This window comes from Protopterus annectens, chromosome 5.part1, assembly GCF_019279795.1.
Source record: "Protopterus annectens isolate FY-2018-M chromosome 5.part1, PAN1.0, whole genome shotgun sequence".
Lineage (NCBI taxonomy): Eukaryota > Metazoa > Chordata > Ceratodontiformes > Protopteridae > Protopterus > Protopterus annectens.
The window spans coordinates 542,334,525-542,351,589 of NC_056736.1; the positions used below are offsets into that span (position 1 = coordinate 542,334,525).

General features: G+C 44.8%; 1 protein-coding gene and 1 non-coding gene across 6 annotated transcripts in view; both read right to left on the reverse strand.

The window, feature by feature from the left end:
- Positions 1-17,065, reverse strand: part of FNDC3A (fibronectin type III domain containing 3A) — a 3,267,883-nt gene that overhangs the window by 1,582,970 nt on the left and 1,667,848 nt on the right. The window lies entirely within an intron of this gene.
- On the reverse strand, positions 12,526-12,597 carry TRNAG-UCC. Its single transcript has one exon. It is a non-coding gene; the product is annotated as a tRNA-Gly (tRNA).

The following is a 17,065-nucleotide window of genomic DNA, read 5'->3' on the forward strand; positions in this document are numbered from 1 at the left end:
CAAGCTTTAAGACAAGAAACGTTTTCTGCAGCAGTGGGAAGAAAAAATTATTGCAAACACCTTAACAGGATATAAAACTATATTCACAGGTTAAAGTATACAATACTGAGCTTTCGTTTAAGGAAATAACACCAAATGCAATAATTTTCACTTACTGGATTAGCACTGCCTTACAAAATCTCATTTTCCTTTTACTGCCACTCAGGGCTTCTGAAATCACCATGACTTTCTCCATTTGTATTAGTTAACAAGACTCTTCTGCTAACAACAATAATAATATTCTGCTAATATCAACAATAGGCACAACGAGATGGGCCAAGCAGTCCTTATTTTGTGATAAACACTACATTCCCATACTTGAAACCAGGCAGAAGTATCTTCAGTGCTTGCTTGGACAAACTTAAAGGCAGTTTATTCATATGAAACAAGATGTTTCAACAATCACTTCTTAAGTCCGGGTGTTTTCCTGTCTCCACCCCACTTCAAGAATAATGAGCAACCACTTGCTGATTGCCTCTCTGGGCAGACTAAATGACTTGGGACAGTAAGTTGTCCCTGTCCCTCCCCCCCATGGGTTTACTTTGAGGAGACAACAATACAGTTCTACAATGAGCCTTGCAAACTCTGAGTGGATCGGGGAATCCTAATAGCAACATAGGAACTCCAATAAAAGCCATCAACCATAGAGTGAGACACGGAAGCACAATGAAATGAGTCATAACGATGTAGCAGGCTTAAGAGTTCAGAAGTAAAACTTATTAACGCAAACAAAATATGCAAACGCTTGCAAAGGAATGTAATTCTGCATAAAAAACACTAAACGTATAACATTAGTTATATACACTGCTGCCACACACACACTTAGCTCTCACTTGCTCATTTATGGTCCACTGTGCAGTTCAATCGTCTTCCACAATTCAAATTCCGCGCGTGAAAAAGAAAGATGTAAGCAAATTGGTTGCACAGGCAGAACAGGTGTTTGTGACCTGTTTTCATCTTCTGCAGCTGTGTGACAGGCCGTAAAGGGCGCTCTTAAAGAAGAGCATCCTTAAAAAATAGTTTTTTTTTTTAATTAAAAAATTAATTTCTTGGCTTTGACAGGCAGTCTCTGTTTTTTGGACAGTGTCTCAGTGAGAAGACCACAAACTTTTATAAACTATTGGACTAGGAAAAAAAACATTCATTAAAATAAATAACTTAAAATGCGCACTTTATGAAGTTGGACTGTACGGCGCGCCCTAGGCGGCTGCTCAGTTTGCCTATGCCTAAGGCTGGCCGTGAATGCAGGATAAGTGTATATAAGGTTCAGATCTTGCAGCAGTTACCACTTCTCACTACTGTAAGTGATAATACAAGAATAAGGTTCCCAAAATAAGTAAAATGCAAACAGAAAAATGCAGTAGAAATGTAATAAAATTCAGGTTCAGATCCTGCAGCAATTTACAATGCTCTCACTATTTTGAGTGATGCTACAAGACCTTGACTAAGGTCCCCACACCAAGTAAGATGCAAGCAGAAAAAACATGTAGTAGAAAAGTAATAAATGGAGCTCAGATCCTGCAGCAATTTGCAATCCTCTCACTATTGTGAGTGATACTACAAGGTTCACAGACTAAGTAAAATGCAAGCAGAAAAATGCAGTAAATGAGGCTCAGATCCTGCAGCAATTCACAATTCTCTCACTGTTGACAGTTATACTACAAGACTAAGGTCCACAGATTAAGTTAAAAATGCAAACAGCTGACTGTTGGTTAAAACAAGGAAATGGAGAAAATAACAATACACAATTAAGATCAACAGTCTGAACACAGCAGTGTGCACTAGCTGAAACTGAATTACATGAGAGGCAAATACTAGCTTCAAGAGTCTGACTGGAGTGCCTGATTAGTTTGAGCTATTAGTGATCAACAGAAACAGCACTGGGAAGGGCTTGCAAACTCCAACTTATCATAGGGGCAGATAGCTAAAAGGCATAGTGTCAAATATCAATTTTAGTCGCAGATCTCTTGTAGCTGAAGAATATAAGTAAATACCTCAAATAAGAAAACTGTTAATCAGCTCTTCCCACTAATTTGTTACATCTAATTTCTATTTAATGAATGGAAAAGGAATGCTTGCTAACTGACCCTAGCTAACAACTTTTAAGACTTGAGGGAAAAAAAAAATGAGAAGTTATGTACCTACCATAACGTTCCATGTTAGTTGTCTTCTTCTCGCCTTCTTTCTTGCTGGATGGGTTCGGAGCCGATCCTCGGCTCCGACTCGGCCAATACTAAAGCTCGAGAGCTATTTCCACCGGCTCGAGGCTCCCCTATATCCCACAATGCTAGACAGTAACTACTCAGATCTCGTTTGATAGCTAAAACCATAGCAGTTCTAGTCTCCATAGTATGGAGAAGAGAGAAAAAACCCACCTCTATATAAACCTGTATGTAAGCTACCACAAACAGAAAAAGGAAGAATAGAGGTGGTAGAACATGTGGGAAGGAAGCCCCAATGGAAGATCCCAAAAATTAATATCAGTCTGTCCAGGCTGGGGGGAAGGAGGGTGGGACGCAAGAAAGAAGGCGAGAAGAAGACAACTAACAAAGAACGTTATGGTAGGTACATAACTTCTCAATGTTAAGTTGTCAATCTCGCCTTCATTCTTGCTGGATGGGACCGCATCCCTAGCACCTTACCCCGGGTGGCTTATCGGAACAGACTCTTGAGAACAGTGGAACCAAAGTTGGCACGGTTTCTGGAGGCCATATCCAATTTGTAATGCGAGATAAAGGTATGAGGTGAAGCCCATGTAGCTGCTGCACAGATGGAATCTATTGGTAGCCTGTCCTGAAAAGCTACAGATGTAGCTAATGCCCTGGTTGAATGAGCCCTAGGTCTTGAAGGCAGCTTTTGATGTCTGATTTCATAGATGAAGGTAATTATAGAGGTAAGCCATCTTGAAAGGGACACTTTAGAAACTGGAAGGCCCATTTTCCCTTCCGCATAAGACAGGAAGAGCTGGTCAGATTTCCTGAACTGTTTAGTCCTGTCTAAATAATATCGAAGTTGGCGATGAACATCTAGAAAATGTAACTTTTGTTCCGACCTGTTGGAATAATCAGAGAAGAAGACAGGGAAATTGATAGTCTGGTTTAGATTTGCCTCAGAGGAAACCTTAGGCAAGAAGGATGGATTAGTCCAGAGGGACACCCTGTCTTTATGGAAAACTAAGTACGGAGGACGACTGCAAAGAGCATGAAGTTCAGATACCCTTCTAGCTGATGTTATGGCTACTAGAAAAAGGGTTTTCCATGAGCAACTTGAGAGGGCATGAAGCCACAGGTTCGAAGGGGGGGAGAATCAAGGACGCTAGGACCAAATTCAAGTCCCACTGAGGTGGGGGATCTTTGATTGGGGGCTTGAGAAAAAAGATATCTCTTAGAAAGGCTTTGCAAAGTTTATGGGACATGATACTGGAGTCCGAGACACCTACATGAAAGTTAGATATAGCAGCTAGTTGTACTCTAATGGTAGATGAGGAAGAGCCTAAATGAAAGAGCTCTGCCAGGAAGTCTAGGATAGACTGGATAGGTGCGGTGAAGGGGTCTATATTTTTTTATGCTGCCCAGAAGGAAAAAACATTTCCACTTACTACTGTAAATCCTTCTGGTAGAAGACTTGTGAGAGGCTATCAGGATGTTACGGACCGAATGAGAAATTAAAGGAAGCCTGGCTAGGGTAGGAATTGGAGAAACCACGCTGTGAGGTTGAGAGATTGGAGGGAGTGGTGCAGCTGGCCAGACTGATGGGTCAAAAGATCTGGCACTGGGTCCAGATGCCAAGGCTGCTCCAAGAGGTAATGATGCAGGAAGGGAAACCATATCTGTCGAGGCCAGTAAGGGGCAATGAGGATCATAGTGACTCTCAAGGCGATAGCTTTCCGAATTAATTGAGAGATCAGTGGAAAAGGGGGGAAAAGCATACAGAAGTCCCCGGGGCCAATCGTGGACTAGAGCGTCTCTGGTGGGTTGGCCTGGTACAGGGTGAAGAAATCGTGACACTTGCTGTTTTGGGGAGTAGCAAAAAGATCGCAGCAAGGCCAGCCCCATCTTTGAAAGATTTCTTCCAGCACTGATTTTTTTTAGAGACCACTCGTGAGGCATGAGAATAGCCCTGCTCAACTTGTCCGCAATCACGTTGGACTTCCCGGGAATGTGCATTGCTATCAGAAACCGCTGAGAAGAAATCGCCCACTGCCAAAGTCTGAGTGCCTCTCGACATAAGGGATAGGACTTGGTTCCACCCTGTTTGTTGATGTACCACACTACAGACATGTTGGCTGTCTGAATTGCAATAGTCCCTGTGGGAAGAGAGTCCTGAAGGGCTTGCAACGCTAAAAGCACTGCTCTCATCTCTAAGACATTTATGTGCAAGTGGCACTCGAAAGATTGCCACATGCCCCGGACTGTCCTGCCCTGATAATGCCCCCCCCACCCGATCAGGGAGGCGCCCGTTGTCACCGTGGCGATTGGGGGGGGGGGTGAAGGGTCTGCCCTGAAGAACTTGAGGTGATGTCATCCACCAAGACAGGTGATTCTTGCATGATTGGGTTAGCAGAATGATGTAAGACATTGGGAGCTGTTGGAAGGACCATTGAGAAAACAGCATCCACTGGAGGATCCGCATGTAAAAACGAGCTAAGGGAAGAAGTGTAATGGTAGCTGCCATGAGTCCTAATACCTTCAAGACTACCCTGGCTTTGATCTTGTTGCACTGAAGCAGAAGGTAAACGTGTTTGCGGATATCTGATACTCTTTGCTCTGTCAGTCTGGCAGAAAGATGAACTGTGTCTAAGGTGGCGCCTATAAAGGTAATAGACTGACAAGGCTACAAGGCAGATTTTTCTAAATTTACTGAAATGCCTAGAGCTTGGCAAGTTTGAATGGTGAAGTCTCTGGATAGAAGAAGTTGACGCCTGGTGGTGGCGGTAAGGAGCCAGTCATCCAAATATGGAAACATCTGGAATCCTTGACGTCTCAAGTGAGCCACCACCACTGCCATAGATTTGGTGAACACTCGGGGGGGCTGTAGTGAGACCAAAGGGCAGGGCTCTGAACTGGTAGTGACTGGCTCCCAGCCTGAAGCGGAGAAACCTCCTGGAGCGTCTGTGCATTTTGATACGGTAGTACGCATACTGAAGGTCTATTGAGCACATCCAATTGTCCTGACCCAAGAAGGTTAGAATGGACTGTAGCGTGACCATCTGGAATTTTGTTTTCTTCACATACTTGTTTAGCATGCTGAGGTCCAGTATTGGTCTCCAGTCCCCTGTCTTTTTTGGTACCAAAAAGAATTTGGAGTAGATTCCGGATCCTTGCTGGTCTGCTGGGACTGGCTGGATAGCTCTTTTTGACAGCAGCTTTGATATTTCTAATGCTGCTTGTTCCCTTAGACTGGGTGGAACATCTGGAAGGGATACTTTGGGTTGGGATGGGATGTGAATAAAGGGGATTTTGTAACCCTCGGATATAATCGACTGTACCCATTTGTCTTGAGTGAGGGAAAGCCAGGCTTCTGGGTACAGTGATAATCTTCTCCCGACTGCCTCCGAAGGTGGACAGCCGGGCAGCTCCTCAGGAATGCATGAAGGGTTTATCAGAGAAAGTCTCTCTGCTACCCTGGTTTTGCAGACCACCTCTGCCCCTAGGGCGGCATCTATTGTTGTTCCCCCCTCTGCCTCTAGAGGGGAATCGACTTTGTGCGTCAGATGAGACTCCTTGTGGTTTGCGGAACCACATTTCCCCCCCCCTCTGACCTTTGGGATAAGGTCTGGAAGGGGTAGAAAAACGGACTCCCACGGCAGAGAGAGTCTTACCTTCCTGCTCGCACCTAGTCAATGTATCCTTCACCTGAGGTCCAAACAACGTTGAGCCATCAAAGGGGGAATTGGTGAAGGACGCCTTGAAAGGGTCCGCAAAATTGCAAAGCCGCATCCAGGCGTGGCGTCGTAAAGCTACACATGTGCCTGCGGCCCTACTCGCCCCATCGGCCGCATATGAGATAAGCCGCATGGAGGAGTTGACAATTGAATTCAGGGTTGCCAACTGGGAGTTCATTTTGTCTTGGAACCCCTCAGCTGTTGGATCCTGCATAGCATCACCCATATCCTTGAGTAAATCCCTCTGGAGACGGGTGAAGTGACACAAGTAGTTCAGCGACCGCATGGCAAAGGTCGCTGAGGAAAACTTCCACTTACCATACCTGTCCATGGTCCTAGACTCCTTGTTAGGAGGATGGACAGGTACCGAAGGATCGGCTAATTCCTTCTTAGTGGCTGCGGCCACCACCATGGCATCAACAGAGACGCCTTTAGATAAGAACTTTCTCTTTCGGGGCTGTAATAAATTTTGACGGCCTCCTTGAGGTAGGTTCCACCGAATCAGGGGCCGTCCACGCCTTCCTTGCCACCACTTCCATGAGGGGGTCAAAGGGAGAAGACACCCAGGAGGTGGAAGGGCGAGAGCCAAACGCCTCAAGGTAGACCGACTCGTCCTCTAAAGGGTTAAGGGCGGGCCAGTTCCCCCTCTGTTTAAGGATTACAAGGATGTCAGCAAAAGAGACATCCTCAGAGGGGGACCGAGGGGAACCCTCAGATTCCTCCAAGTCGGTGTCCGAGGTGATAGACTCAGGGGAGTCAATGTGCTTCCTCTTGCACTGTCTCTTCCGAGGGGGTTCCCCTGCCGGATCAGGAGAAGCCTTGGAAGAAAAGGATATTCCCAATGGGGAAATCTGAGGGGTTGGCTCTCTATGGTCTGGTACGAGGTGGTGGGTAGAAACCACCGCAGGCACTGAAGAGGGAGGAGCCGACGGAGCCGACCGTGAGGTAAACACGGGATCTAGCACGCTCCACATGACCTCGAAGGCACCCCGATCAGCCAGGGCCGAAAGGTCCCCGCTCCGAGGAGACAAGGACCTCCCTAGCACTGACAGGGACGGCTCCGAGGCCGATGTCGGAGCCGAACAAACCAGCGCCGATGCTCCGAGAGGGAGAACAGGGTCGGACAAGGGTCCAATGCCACTCGCCCCCTCAGAGCTGACGAGGGAATCCCGGCGCCGAGATCCCTCCAAAAAGGAAATCGGAGCAGATGACGGAGCCGAAAGGGAGGGTATCGGCTCCGACGCACCGACAGCCACGGCTCCGACGATCCCCGGCTCCGAACTCAAAGGAGTCGGAGGAGGAACAGAAGCAGGGATGGGAATAGCCGCTGACTGTTGAGTAGGGCTATGCAGCATTTGGGCCAGTGCCTCGGACTTGAGAAGTCTACTCACCACCCTTTGTAAGTCATGGTCGGACAGCCTGGAGGACCAAGAGGAATGGGACCTGTGGCTCCGCTCCGACAGAAGAGGGGATCCTGGGGCCGAGTGGATGGAGCCGATGGAAGGGGACCTCAACCTCTTCTTAGAAGGTGGCTCCGATAAAACTATCGGAGCCGACTGAGTCTTAGCACCAACGGTTTGAGTCTTCGAAACATCGACTCCAGCCAGAGCCGATGTCGAAGTAGTCTTAATGCTCCCAGCGGATGGCTCTGAAGCTGGAGCCGACGGCCTGGAAGACTTTGAAGGCTTCCCCGACGAAGACTGGGTCGGGGGGCCTTCAGGCTTTAATAAGCCTCGAAGAATAAGTTTATTTTTGCTTTCCTGCAGGACTCTCGGGCTGAATGCATGGCAAACAGCAATGGAGTCCTGCAGGTGCAAAGGTCCCAGCCAATATACACAAGAAGTGTGACCGTCTGTCAGAGACATTTTCTGACAGCACAAGTCACACTTCTTGAAGCCTGAGACCTTGGAGTCTTTCGACATCCCAGAAAAATGACTGTATACACAAAAAAGACACAGACACAAAAAACAGACACACCCTTTAACCTAAAAAGGAAAACCCAATCACAATGAATGACAAAGGGAAAAAAGGGAAGTGGGCCAAAGGCCTAGAACTTAAAAAGGGAATAAAAAGGGAATAAAATGAGGGAAGACCCGATTTAAACTAAAATGATACCCTGTACTATAAAACTGACTAAATAAAAAGGACAGGGGTAGTTATTTTAATTTTCTACCTAGAAAATCTCACTAACCTGCCAAAGCCAGTAGAAGAAAGCACCTCGCAGATAAGCGGCAAATGAGCTCTGGGTAGTTACCGCCTAGCATTGTGGGATATAGGGGAGCCTCGAGCTGGTGGAAATAGCTCTCGAGCTTTAGTATTGGCCGAGTCGGAGCCGAGGATCGGCTCCGAACCCATCCAGCATGAATGAAGGTGAGATTGACAACTTAACATCTTTGCTTTACTGCAAAGTTTAAAATACAGCAAAAGTACAGTTTTGTACCTACCATAAATGTAGATGTTCGAGTGCTCGTACAGCTGCAGTCATAACAGATGGGTTATCCTGCCGTCAGGCGGGTCCTCGGTAGGCTGAATTCCAAAGTCTAGGTCCGGCGTCGGTTGTCGTCGCTTCCTCCGTGATGTCAGTGCGGCAGGGGTATAAAAGAGGCAGCCGACGCCATTTTCTTCAGTTTTTCTTGCCCTAGATGTCAGGTGCCCCCAGAAGGAAGGCAAACATAATGTTATGCAAAAGTGCAATGTTGATAAATCAAAAACAGTAGTTGCAAGCAAATACACCATAAAAGAATACCCCAAAAGGTTATATGAAAAAGGTTTGTCAAAAGGCCTGTCCTAAGAGGGGTTGGAGGGAGGGAAACCTGGACTGCAGCTGTATGAGCGCTCGAACATCTACATTTATGGTAGGTACAAAACTGTACTATGTTCATCGTGCATACAGCTGCAGTCATAACAGATGGGTAGAATCCCAAAGCTAAGTAAGGGTGGTAGGCACTAAGTGGAACTAGGAGGGGCTAGGATGCCCTGCAGGACTGCTGTGGCAAAGCCCGCTCTAAATTTAGAGTATAGTGGGAGGTGATAGTGCTTGGAGAAAGTGTGCACTGAACTCCAGGTGGCTGCTTTCAAGATATCCTTGGCAGGGACCCCCCTGAGGAAGGCTGCAGAGGTAGCTGTGGCTCTGGTGGAGTGGGATCTGATGCATGCAGGCACAGTTTTTCCATGAAATGAGTAACAAAAGCGTATGCAGTGGGCTATCCATTTTGAAATAGTCTGTTTGGAAATAGCCTTTCCTTGAGTACCTGCAGCATAGGACACAGAGTTGATCAGATTTCCTGAATGGCTTTGTCCTGTCCAAATAATAACGAAGTTGTCCGTGAATGCCCAAGGAATGTAGTAGTCTTTCCCCTTTGTTTTGTGGATTAGGATAAAAGGTAGGTAAGTGGATAGTCTGATTCAAAGCTACACTGGATACTACCATTGGCATAAAGGTAGGTATGGTTCATAAGGAAACTCTGTCCTGATGGAAAATGATGAATGGTTGCACAGCCATGAGGGCCTGTAGCTCCGAAACCCTGCGAGCTGAGGTGATAGCCAGAAGAAAGGCTGTTTTCCATGACAAGTACTGTAACTCTGATGAAGAAGCTGGCTCGAAGGGAGGAAGGGTCAGCTTTTCCAATACGAAGTTGAGGTCCCAAGCAGGGACTGGTAGTTTCCTTGGGGGTTTTATATTCTTTGCCCCTCTGAGGAACTGCCTTAAGAGAGGATGAGAGAATAAAGGAGGATCTGTGTTGTATTGTGCAGAAATGGCTGAAGCGTGGATCTTGATGGAGGAGAAGGAAAGTGCATTCTTTAACATCTCAGCTAGGTACTGTAAAATTTGAGGTATATTTATTACCCAAGGATTCTGTCCCTTCTTTTAATTCCAGGCACAAAATCGTTTCCATTTGGCAGAGTAGGCCTTTCTAGTAGAAGGTCTTCTGGCCTCCAAGATGACATCCTGCACCTCCTTGGAGAGGAGAAACTGTTGGGAAATCAAGGAATTCTCCATGCAGCTAGATTTATAGTTTTGAGGTGGCTGTGAAGAGTTTTGTAGTTATGCTGGGACAACAGAAGAGGGACTAGAGGTAGGATCCATGGTAGGGAATGTGTCAGGCTCTTCAGGAGCAGATACCAGTGTTGCCTGGGCCACTCTGGAGCAATGAGAATCATTTTCGGCCTCTCTGCTCTGTCTTTTAATAGAACTTTGGGCAGCAGAGGAAGAGGCAGGAAGGCATAGACTGTCAATATTGCCCAATTGAAGGAAAGTGCGTCCACTTTCCAGGCCTGTGGATGATAGGTCCTTGAACAAAATTTTTTCAACTGGCAATTTCTGTGGGTAGCAAAGAGATCTATGTCTGGCTGTCCCCATGCCTGAGTTATCTTTGTGAAAATTTGAGGATGCAACTTCCATTCATGTGGATCTGTCATATTTCTGCTTAGGTTGTCTGCCAGTGTGTTTTCCTTCCCTGGCAGGAATTGTGCCTGTAGCTGAATTTTCAATTCCAGTGCTGTGTTCCATAGGGTCATGGCTTGCCTGCACAGGGGGTATGAATGAGTTCCCCCCTGTTTGTTTATGTACCACATCACTGTGGTGTTGTCTGTCCTTATCAACAGCTGGCCTGGATGCAGTAGGTCTTTGAAGGTCATAATAGCCTTTTGCACAGCTAGCATTTCCTTTTGGTTGATGTGAAGGAGCTTCTCTTTTCGTGCCCATTTTCCCTGAATGCACTGATCTGTCATGAGTGCTCCCCAGGCATAGTCTGAGGCGTCTGTTGTGATGATTTGAGTTGCTTGAGGTACACAGAAAGGAAGACCTGTGTTTCTTTGGCAAGCTTGAGCCCACCACATAAATTCCTTTTGAAGGCATGGAATGAGTGGTATAATTGCTTCCAAGCTGTGACTGTGTTGAGACCATAAGTTTTTTAGGTACCATTGAAGTTTCCTCATATGCAGCTTTGCACATGGGATTAGTAATATGCAAGATGCCATGAATCCCAGAGCCTGCAGGACTTTCCTTGCAGTTAGCCTGGTGTAAGTTGCCATTTTTCTGAAGTATTGAGACAGTTGCCCTTGCTTGTCTGGCGTGTGGTAGGCCACCTGGGTGGTTGTATCCAAGCTGGCACCCAGGAAAATTATTTGCTGAGAGGGTATTAGTTTTGATTTCTTTTTGTTGACTGTGTATCCCAGGAAGTTCAACAGTTTTATTACAAATGCCAGGTGCTGCAGTAGTATGTCCTTGCTGTCCGCTTGGATCAGGCAGTCGTCCAGATATGGGTAGATTTGTATCCCTTGTAGTCTGCAGAAGGTGATTACTGATGTCAGGCATTTCGTAAACACTCTGGGCGCAGTAGATAAGCCAAAGGGCAATGCAGAGAATTGGTAATGGGTTGAACCTGCAAGAAATCTGTGGTATCTTCCGCAATCTTGTCTGATAGGGACATGCAGGTATGCCTCCTTGAGGTCCAATGTTACCAGCCAAGACTCCTTGCCCAGCATGGGAAGAAGCTGCTGTAATGTGAGCATTTTGAATTTTGGCACCTGTAGATATGTGTTTAGGATGGATAGGTCTAAGATAGGTCTTCAATCTTTGTCTTTCCTTGGCACCAGGAATAGTCTGGAATAAAACCCTTGACCTTGTTCTTTTGCAGGTACCTCTTCAATTGCTTTCATGTCCATGAGAGCTGAAATTTGTTTTTGTGCCTCTGCCCTTTGATTTTGTGGCAGGTTTGGCATGCCTCTCATTTTGGAAGGGTGTGAAAGTGGAACCTGTAGCCTATGTCTATAATGTCCAGAATCCATTTGTCTTTTGTAACAATATGCCAATTTTTTGAGGAATAATGTCAGTTTTCCACCCAAAGGTGCTGCCATTAAAGCTTTGCTTGGCAGGTGTAGGGGAAAGTCATTGTGTCTGTTTACTAAAAGACTGTGATCTATCTTCTCCACCTCTTGGGGTTGGTGTATGCCACTGTCTGGCTCTGAAAGATCCTTGAGGTTGCCCTCTACCCCTTGGACGCCTGTATCTGCCCCTTTGAGGTCTGTCCGTGGCTGGAAAGGACCAATTTTTTGAAGGCCAGTTTCTGCTGAAACGTGGAGGCTGTACCTGCAGGAAATCTTTCACTGTTTGCATTGATTTCGCTTTTTCCTCCATTTTCTTTAGCACCTCCTCTGCTTTAACACCAAACGATACATCTATTTGAAGAGGTGCATCTAATAATTTAGCTTTGACATGATCTGGTAAGGTTTGCTCTTTGAGCCAAGCATGCCTACGTATAACAGACCCCGTAACAGCAGCTCTACATGAGGCCTCTAAAGCATCAAAACCACACTGCAAGGTATGTTTACCCACTTGCTCTGCACCATGCAACAAATCCTGCAACTCTTTTAAATCTGGTTGTTCTGGTTGTGTCATCTTGCTTTTCAGCTGAGATATCAAAAACTGTTGATACTTTAACATATGGAACTGACAGTTTAATGCCCTCATGGTTAAAGTGGCCGAGGTGTACACCTTTTTCCCCCACCCTTCTAAAGATCTGGACTCTCTCTCTGAAGGTAATGGGTTTTTAGCAGTAGAGGCCTTAATTCCCTTGGGACCCTGGAATGTACAGATTTCTTGCATTGACCAGGAATTGAACCCGGGTCAACTGCTTGGAAGGCAGCTATGCTCACCACTATACCACCAATGCTACTTGACATAATTTCTGGGTCAGCAGTATGGCTTTTATATAGGAACTGGTGAGAATCAGGAACCCGGTAATACCTGTCTGGTTTAACAGGAGCTGGAGGCAAAGAATCAGGATTAAGGCTGACGTCTGTGTACACATCATCCAATATATCTAAAACAGGAGGGATAGCCAGAGGCCTATGCTGGGGGAGCAGAAGAAATTCCCTGAGCCTTTTCTTGGAATCTGAGTAATCTTGGCCTCCCCAGTGAAAGTGTTCCCTCAATGTATGCAGGGTTTCCCCAAAAGAGAAGTCCTCAGGGGGGGGAGACCGAGGGAATAGGCTCCTCTGCATCAGAGTCTTCAAACGGAGAATAGGCACAATCCTGGTCCCCAGATAGTTCTGAGGTAACAGAAGCTTGATCTGAGGAAGGGTAGTCTTCCTCTAATCTGGGCCTTTTGTCGGAGGGGGGTTGAGAAGCCCTGATAAGAGTAATCAAATCCTCTGCCATTTTAAGCATCTGTTTTTTAGGCATGGTGTCTTGAGAGGGTGTCTCGGGAACCTGTTTTTTGGTTTTCATGGCTGTTTTAGATTTAGTGAAGGCTTTAATAGAGAAGGAGGAAGGCCTGAAGACCCCTTGAGAAATGGCAGGCCTGTCTAAATTTTGAGTTTCCCCGCCAGGAGTGGCGTCGGTATCTGTAGTAGGAATGGGGGCCGAGGAGCCTGCGACCTCCGGTACTGAAGACACCGGTAATGCATTGTCATCGGTACTCAGGGGCTGCGTAGGCGCCTCGCTGAGTACCGGAGAACCGGTAGTTGGCCTTAGCGTGGTATCAGTAGGTGGTGCGGACCTCGTATGTCGGTCCTTATCTTTGCGTTTTTTGCTCAAAACTGGAGTCGGAGTATCCGACGACATAACATAATTAAATTTTTTGCCAAAAAAGTGAAGGGTGAACTCTGCCCGACGCTTAATAGTGCGTTTGTTGAATCTAGCACAAAAACGGCAGGCCAAGACGTCGTGGTCTGGGCCTAAGCAAGGTATACAGTAAGAGTGGAAATCCTTATGCGGTATTTGCTTCCCACATGAAATGCAATTATTAACTTTGTCTGACATCGGTCTGAGGCAAGAAAAGTTTCAACGGGTACTTAGCTTTCAAGAAGACTTCGCTGAAATACTTTCAGAATCTCAGGAGCTGGCCGACCGGCACTTGCGAACTGCTTCTGTTTCGGGCACCGCGCGGCAAGAAAGACTGAAGAAAATGGCTTCAGCTGCCTCTTTTATACCCCTGCTGCACTGACGTCAGGGAGGAAGCGACGACAACCGACGCCGGACCTAGACTTTGGAATTCGGCCGACCGAGGACCCGCCTGACGGCAGGATAACCCATCTGTTATGACTGCAGCTGTATGCACGATGAACATCCATAATATAATAATACCAAAATCAAAAGGTAATGGAAATATACAAACCTTAAATGTAGAAAATCCAAATAAAGCAATGCAAACAGCAATTTTAAACTCAGAGCTCTTGTAGCATGTGGTCCAATGGTTTCATTACCTTCTACACAATATAATTCTCAGTTTATGTAAATAATACCTTTTCTGAACCTAGTTCTTTTTCTTAAGGAGTACCAGAGGGATCAGTGTTGGGTCTCACCCTGTCTTCATCATTTACTAAGCCTCTTCCATACAACTTCCCTAACTTAAAATTATGTTAATTATACAGCCTTAATTGCATCATACAATCTTGATCATCCCTAAACAGACAACTCTAGAATGATTTTGCACATACTTGGAACTGGCTGTCAAATGATAAGCTAACAATACAGGAAATACCCTATCATGCGGTTCAGCACACCCTAGAGAGTACCATCTTGAGCCTCCCTACCAGCTCTGACCCATTACAAAATAAACTATCCTAACGCACTCACCAAAAGTATCTAGATGCAATTCTAGACTAACATTGCTCATTCTATCCCCATGTAGACACTCAGAAAAACAAATTAAAATCATAATAAAAGGTTTCCTACAAAATTTCTCAAATACTAAAGAGCAAAGAATGCCATATCCAAAAATTTACTCATTTCCAAGATTAGAATATGCCTCATCTCTTATAACTTGCTACACTTGCAACTAAATACAACTGCAATACAAGCAGTTGAAAACAAAAGATTATTATTCATTTGTTTAGCCCAAAGGAATGAGCATCACTGCAACTTATTAGAAATGACCAACTGGCTCCCCACTGTAGCAAGAGCTCAATTTCTGCTAAACAGACTCACTTTCAAACTGCCCATCTGCGCTTTGTGATAAACACACTGTACGACTTAAGTCAACATAGCTTATGCTTACAAAGACCATCATATACACTAGCCAATTTAGAAAAGCCTTTCTACAAGGTTGCCCCCAGTCTGTGGAACTCCCTTTCCACTGAGCTCCAAAACATTTACGGCTTTATATTATTCTCTAATCAATTAAAACACCAGATAAATCAATACAAATGCAAGTGTTTTGATGATGACGCAGGACAACACCTCCTATACTTACACTTGTTAACACCGTGTTCATAATTTCCAGTGAATGTCGGTGCTGTCAAAACAGTTTTGTGACTGTTTTTGTAAATTGCATTCTATATTACTATTGTTATGATTTAGCCTATACTACATAGTTAAGTATACGCTTTGTATTTCAGTTCATGATTCTGAATCCTTTAACCTTTATGTAATCAGTTGATAGGGTATACAAGCATCTTATCTGATTACTTAATAAATGACAGTTACTTTCACTTCTTTGACATTTAGAAAGGTACATACACTGATACTGTATTCAAGTAGCTTAGTTGATTATTAGAAATAAGTAGTGCGTGCTCTACAAATGTGTACTGTACTAAATATATTTTATTTATATTACTGTACTCAATGTACTCACATGTGGTCAAACTGCCTCAATTCAATGGTATAACATTAATCTATAGTAATGTTATTGTATTGAATGTTTACTGTTGTAGTCAGTATTGTGTGTTCTACTTTCACTGCCATTGGGCTCAGGTCATGACTAAAAGAGGATCTTGGACAAGTTCATTCACCCAGTTAAGAAAATAAATAAAAAAATAAATAAATACTTGAGAGCATTACAAATGTCTTCCCACTGTTCCTTTGTGAACTGCTGTTCCATTTTACTTTCACAGTCTTTTGTAACTTCCTCTGACTGATTATCATTATTATGCAATACTTCATATGAGGCCGCGGTGGTACAGCGGTAGCGTTGCTGCCTCACAGCAAGAGGTTCTCCTGTTCGATTCACGGCTGGAGTGCCTTCTGTGTGGAGTCTGCATGTCCTCCCCGCGGTCGAGTGGCCTCCGAAAGACATGTGTGAATGGGTGTGCATTCGCTAAAGGTTGGGCGTCGGGCTGGCAACTCGACACCATAAAAAATCTACTGCCAATCATTAGTGGACCGGAGTTCTGCTGTGGCGACCCCTAACCGGGAAAAGCCGAAAAGACAAACAATAACAATGCAATACTTCATACACCATATTAACTATTGCTTTTTAATAGCAGCTTCTGTTCCATACTCAGGTAAAAACTTTACCACAGCCGGACTTTCACACTGCATTCTTCTATTGTTTTCTCTCTGCCTATACTCCTGATATCAAGCCCTAATAGAGAAAGCAGTTTTTAAAATACAGCCCAAATTTCTGCATAGTCTCATCCTACTCAACATTTCCATCCAGAGTTGTATGCTCCGAATACATTAGTTCCATTGCTAGCTTCCTCTTACAAATTCCATCCCCCTCTTGCCTATTTTTCGTACTCCTACTTCCAGACATACTACTGGTAAAATCTCCTTTCTCCATTTCCTCACAGGATTAGTTCTTAGAATACTTTCTACTACATTATAAACAATATCAATCATGGCTATTTTTCTTATGGACTTGCATCAAAAATACTTGTTTCACAACTCCCTCCCTGTTTCATCATCATCTAATTGCACTGTGATTTCCAACTTTCTGCTTGAGTTACGTATATGAGCCTTGACTATGGATCTCTGATGAAACCCATCAAAACAGGTAACCCTAAATCACCTTCTGCTATGGGGACAATGTATCCCACTTAGCTACTGTCCTCTTCCTCTTCCACCCACTTAGCTACTGTCCTCTTCCTCTTCCAAGTAAATTCCTTCAGCTCTTTATTATCAGCCAGAACATCTCCTCTAGTTGAAACAAATATGTCTGAACTACAAGACTAGAAGGACTAAAACATTTTCACTGCTTGTATCTTACCATTCATATTCACAATCATGAGCTTCTAATTTTTCAGCTTTTGTATTATCCTTTATTTAGTTTCTTTCCACATATCCCTAGCTGCCATAAACAATTTTCAGTCCATACACTCAAATCTATCTTAAAGGTTCATAGGTAGGTACTAGGCTATCTGCCCGAGGGCATTTATAAGCTTAGCCAGAGTGTACCGGCTTTCACCACCCCATTGATT